The sequence below is a fragment of the Sceloporus occidentalis genome, unplaced genomic scaffold (assembly GCF_023333645.1).
Source record: "Sceloporus occidentalis isolate IW3139 unplaced genomic scaffold, rSceOcc1.0.p SCAF_3, whole genome shotgun sequence".
Lineage (NCBI taxonomy): Eukaryota > Metazoa > Chordata > Lepidosauria > Squamata > Phrynosomatidae > Sceloporus > Sceloporus occidentalis.
In genome coordinates this window covers 145,230,364-145,236,363 of record NW_028316983.1, presented here as the reverse complement: position 1 = coordinate 145,236,363, position 6,000 = coordinate 145,230,364, and the positions used below count along the sequence as shown (strand labels likewise).

Here is a 6,000-nt window from a genome sequence, read left to right as displayed (position 1 = left end):
AGTGAAACAAGGGGTGCCCCTGCACCCAGCATAATGCTGCCTCTCAGAGGGAGACTAAAATGGTGAAGGGTCTGGAAACCATGCCCTATGAGGAACGTCTTAGGGAGCTGGGGATGTTTAGCCTGGAGAAGAGAAGGTTAAGAGGCGATATGATAACCCTGTTTAAATATTTGAAGGAATGTCATATTGAGGAGGGAGCAAGCGTGTTTTCTGCTGCTCCAGAGACTAGGACCCAGAACAATGGATGCAAGCTGCAGGAAAAGAGATTCCACCTCAACATTAGGAGGAACTTCCTGACAGTAAAGGGCTGTTTGACAGTGGAACACACTCCTTCCTTGGAGTGTAGTGGACTCTCCTTCTTTGGAGGTCTTTAAGCAGAGGCTGGATGGCCATCTGTCAGGGATGCTTTGATTGAGAGTTCCTGCATGGCAGAATGGGGTTGGACTGAATGGCCCTTGGGGTCTCTTCCAACTCTAGGATTGTATGATTCTATCTCTGCCCCACAGTGTGAGGTGAGGCAGTGGTCAGAGAGAAGGGAGTCTGAGGTACTGGCAACACAATGGCTGGCTGCGGTAGTGGCAACGGGGCAGTAAGGGAATCTGGAACTCCAAGGCCTGAGGCAGCTGCCTCTAGCTAGCAGACAGACCACTAGTAGGAAATAATAGAGAGCCAGTGCAGTGCAGTAGTTTGAGTGGAGTGGACAACTCTGAGAAACCAGAGTTCAAATCCCAGCTCGGCAATGGAAACCCACTGGGTGACCTTGGGCAAGTCACACACTCTCAGCCCCCCAAAAAACCAGTGACAGGACAACCTTAGGGTTGCCATAGTGACTTGAAGGGGCACAAAAACAACCCCCATCCTCTCCCATTAGACCAGGGGGGTAAAAAATATCTTCACCTCCCTCAGCTAAAGGGATAATAAGTAGTAAGTGGGAGATACCTTGGATGAGGGGGTTTCCAAGGCCGGAAAGCCATGTTTGTCAGCAAGACCAGTCTATCAGGTCTAATAACTAGGTGCCTGGTGGGGTGTCTCACATTTACTGAGTGGCCACAACTCCAAGCCATGAACCACTACTACCAAGCCCTGGTTTTGAGTGTCTGTGGCACTGACAGCCCAAAGAATGAGAGTCTCCAGGCCCCTTCAGAGGCAATTTGGGTTATTTTGGTGCCGCATTTTGAGGCAGGGTGAGCTCACTGCAAAGGAGAAGCAAAATGTAGGACATTCAAAGGAAAATGGAGGGTGTGACCACATAAAATCTAAAAAGAACTCATATAGAAATATAAAATCCATGCTTCTTAGTTATGCTTAAAATGGAGGATACTTGGGGATTCCTCCTGGACAGAAGGCTGAAATGGAGGACATGTCTTGGAAAATGCTCAGAATGGAGGACACTTGGGGATTCCTCCTGAACAGATGGCTGAAATGGAAGAAATGTGTTGGCAAATGATCAGAATGGAAGACATTTGGGGATTCCTCCTGGACAGAAGATTGAGATGGAGGCCACGTCCTGGAAAATGCTCCCGAATGGAGGCCACTCCTGGGCAGAAGAAGGCTGAGATGGAGGAGGTGACCAATCGAGGATCGTAAGTGGCTGAGATGGAGTCTCCAAGGGCCGGGACCCGGAGGAAGAGACGGAGGCAGCCAAGAAGAATGGAAGAAGTGGGAGGCTTTAGGACCGCGGGGAGGGCTGGGAGTCTGGAAGGTGGTCCTGTATAAGGTTTGCCAGCAGCAGCAGCAGCAGCAGCAGCAGCAGCAGCAGCTCCTCTTGACTTGCCGGCAGTTGCGGGAGAGGAGGAGGAGGAGGAGGAGGAGGAGGGCTGCTTTCCAGGGGGACGTCGGAGCCGGTGGTGCCACCTCTTCCTCCTTTCTTGCGTTGCGCCTTTGGCCGGGAAGTTTGCAGCCCGAGGAGAAGAGGCAGCACTGAAGGAGGAGAGGAAGAAGGGGAGGAAGGAAGAAGAAGAAGAAAGGAAGGGAGGGAGGAGAAGTGGGGAGGGGGCTGGGGCAGTCGACTGCTCTCCTCTCTCTCTCTCTCTCTCTCTCTCTCTCTCTCTCTCTGTCGTTCTGTCTTTCTTTTTCCCCTGCTGGCCCTCTCCCTCCTCCGCCTGGCCCTGAGGGGGCTTCTGTGCCCAGGCAGCCCCACCAGCGAGGACCCCCTCCCTCTCCTTGATGCCCCTTCCCAGGCTCTGGGTCGGAGGAGGGGGGATACCATGAAAGCTGGGGGGGTCCCGTCGCAACACCTCCACCTGCGACGCCCCTCGCCCTTGGGGTCACCCACGCCGCAAGAAGAGCAGCCCCCCCAGCTCCACAGCCCCCCCACCCAGCAGCCTCCCTCGGCCCCTGGCCGCCTCCAGCCTCGGCGGGCTCCGGGGGGCCTCCGGCCAGCGCCCTCCCGCCAAAAGTTGGACGCCGGGAAGTGAGGCCGAGGGGCGGGAGAACGAACTACTGGGAACGTCTCCTCCGTCGGAGCAGGACCCGGGGGCTGAGGGCGGGGGGCTGGCCGGGAGGTGGCCCCGGCCAAGCTGGGCTTCTTTCCGAAGGGACAGCGCCCAAGACTCCGACCCCGGCGACGCCGCTGACACAACTTTGGGTCCCTGGTCTGGAACACTAAAAGTGGAGCCCCTTCCCGACTTTTCCTCAGCTCTCCAGCCAAACAGCTCCCCAGGCTTCGAGGGGGCTGCCTTGGCTACTCCTACTCCTGCTCCTAGTTCTGCTTCTTCTTGGCCCCGAGGCGGAAGGATGGTGAGTATTCCTCTCTCCGCTCCCTCTTTCGAGTTGCTCAGGGCCAGGAGGGGACAAGTTTCCCACAACAACAACAACTGGGATGAGGAGGATTCTGGAGAGCCCCATCGGAGAAACTTGGCATCCCAGGACCCGCTTCTTTAGGGAGGTTGGGACTTGGGCTACATCCAGATTGGAGAAATAACCCGGTTTGGTACCGCTCTAAGTGTCTTCGCTCCGCTCTGGGCCCCACAACAAACTCCAACTCCCAGAATTCCATAGCCTTGAGCCACAGAGCGGGGCCAGACCGGGTTATCTCTCCAGTCTGGACCTCCTCATTCCAGCAGGAAGGAAAGTGGGTCTTCCTTTCGGGGTTGGAAATGGGCGAAAGGGATGGACGGGTTGCGAAGTGGCGTGGCTTGACAAGGATCCCTCGAAACAAAACCCGAGAGCAAGGACTCGGGAGACGGATCCGCCACTCGCCTTATCTGGCCATCCTTTGCCATCGCCACTGCCCTCTTCGGAGACGGAGCATCTTCCGAGATGATGGTGAATTTTTATTATCGTAATTAATATTATTATTGCTGCATGTCTTCTTGCTCTGCTTCTCTTCTCTCCCCCTCCGCCCTCAATAACCAATGAAGAGGTTTTAGCCAGGGAGGGGAAAGGACTGGAGGAGACCGGACTTAAGATACAAATAGAGACTGCGCCCTCTAGCGTCCATCTCCAGACTGCCAGGGGCGGAAGGCGATTGCAACTTGCAGGCTCTACTTACCTTGGCCAGGAGGAGGAGGAGGAAGAAAGAGTGCCAGAGCTTTTTTCCCCCTTCAAAGTCTTTGCTGTTATAGCAGCTGGGGTTTGATCTGGTATTATAACCCATATGGTCTGGAAGCCATGCCCTATGAGGAACGACTAAGGTTGCTGGGGATGTTTAGCCTGGAGAAGAGAAAGTTAAGAGGTGATAGGACAGCCCTGTTTAAATACTTGAAGGGATGTCATATTGAGCTTGTTTTCAGCTGCTCCAGAGACTAGGACCCGGAGCAATGGATGCAAAATGCAGGAAAAGAGATTCCACCTCAACATTAGGAGGAACTTCTTGACAGTAAGGGCTGTTTGACAGTGGAACACACTCCTTCCTTGGAGGTCTTTAAGATGGCTATCTGTCAGGGATGCTTTGATTGAGATTTCCTGCATGGCAGAATGGGGTTGGACTTGGATGGCCCTTGTGGTCTCTTCCAACTCTAGGATTCTATATATATGTATAATGGGGGAGTCAGGCACTTTTACTTCTAATAAGGCACTGAAGGAGCTGGAGAGGAGATGCACCCAACATCAACTCTGAACCAGCTGGTTCAGTTCTGGTTCATATGGAAACCTTCAGTCCTACTGAGATGGAGCTTCTGAGCAGCTTAGCATTTAAGTCGCTATGTGGAAAGACAAGAGAAACCCCACTTTGATTAACAGTAAAAACAAAACAAAAAGATTAGACTCAACTTTAGATCTTTTCCCCCCCTAAATGTCAAATGTTAACTGGGGTGACAGGCTGTGAGAAAAGGCAACATGTTGGCCAAGTCTGAAAAACCTCGAGTGGAACTGAGCTGGAACTGCTACATCAAGGGTTCATTTCAAACCCAACTACATTTCCAATAGATTTATACATAGATCGATTTTTCTGCTGGTGGGTGTGGGTGGTATACTACAAACTATAAAAACAAAAGACTAGTGTTACCCTATCTTTAACATTTCCTTTATTCAGCTCTGAAATAGGAGGTGGTTCCTCTCATTTGGTTGGAGATATTGGTGAAAAATGAATCCACTCTCACGCGCCCCAAATACTAAAAACATAAGATGATAAGTGAACCGTGAGGAAAAGTTGTAATCAATAGATACAGGTTTAAACTCTGTATAGATCTAGATCGTATTGCTGTAAAGGGGGTGTTCTGGCCTTACGCTGGCTTTACCGGACTCCCCATATTAATCTTTCATTCTTTCATTGTCAGCTGTCCATTTTCAAAATATATGAAAACAGGGAAATTAATAAAAATGCACTGCATATTTTTTTGACAGACAACAGATATAATTTTGTTGGCTTATATTTGGGATATGTTTGAAAAGAGAAATTCGGTGTGTAATCCTGAACCCATTTCCCTGGGAGGAAACCTCCTTCAGCTTAGTTTCAGCTGAGTTTATATTTAGATATGTCTAAATATCTTTTTCATAGATGGTTTTCTAGAAATAAGTTGAAGGAAGCCATTTAAGGCCAGTGGTTCATAATAAGAGAGTGATATTCATTCCTTACCTAATAGTCACACCTTCATTTCACTCAAGAGTGCCATCAAATTCATGATGCAAGGTGCAGAAATGGTTTAACAAAAGCAAGCTAGGCATTTAACAGATAGAAAAATGGAAAGAAATGACACAGGGAATGATCTTCTGCAGAGATTTACTCATGAGTAAGGCTGTTACAATGTACCATCATGCAAAGGAATGCTGCCAGAGTTTGTGGTTCCTTTCCAACAATTTTCCTTATGTTATGCAGTTTCCATAAATAGCTGAATGGCATCTGAATGCCACACTTTACCTTTGCAAAATAAATGAATTTCTATACAAGCTACTTAAAGAAAGAGACAGGCTCTTTCAACTGAAGTGGATTATTGTAGTATGTGCATCCAACAGTTACAAATAATATTGCTTTCAAATCAAAGCATGTGATTCATTTTTGCTCTCTTGAATTCTGATGATGTGGTATGAGTTGTAATGTTTTCCACATAAATGCTGCAGGAAAAAGAGGCATGAAACAGCCAGCTATGGCCTTAGTAGGCTTGTTTTCCATAGTAAAACTTCATTGCCTTTCTTCCTCTTACTACAGGTTAGAATTTCAATGTCCCTTGTATCTTCCTGAAGAGATGCTCTACACCTTTTCATAGGAAGAATTAAAAACAGTCGATTTTTTTTACTGCCATTCTTAAAATACTTTGGTAGTTGCTACCAAAATCTTGTAGTTCCATTTCCTCTTCTCCAAAATGGATATTACTACCTTTTAGATATGAAGGCATAAAGTAAATACCCTATTATTCATATAGTCTTATTTCCGCTTGTTTAGCAGCTGATTTAGCATTTATGAAAAGCAATAGGTTGGTGTTAAATGCAGACATTTCCCATATATCAGGTTTCTGGCATGGTGGGGCACAGTGGAAAATTGGCGTTTACCACCTCTGATCTACCTCCAAGGGAATAAAATACAAAGCCTATTATATATGTGCTCCCATGTAGTTGCAAAAC

The 6,000-nt window shown here is 48.6% G+C and overlaps 1 protein-coding gene across 6 annotated transcripts in view; it reads left to right on the top strand.

Moving 5' to 3' along the window:
• Positions 1-2,081: 2,081 nt before the first annotated feature.
• The window catches only part of NTNG1 (netrin G1), a 300,251-nt gene continuing 296,332 nt past the window's right edge, over positions 2,082-6,000 (top strand). For all 6 annotated transcript variants that reach the window (XM_089516562.1, XM_089516560.1, XM_089516559.1 and 3 more), the window contains exon 1: positions 2,082-2,739. The gene's annotated coding sequence lies outside the window, so the exon portion shown is untranslated. The remainder of the gene's footprint in view (positions 2,740-6,000) is intronic.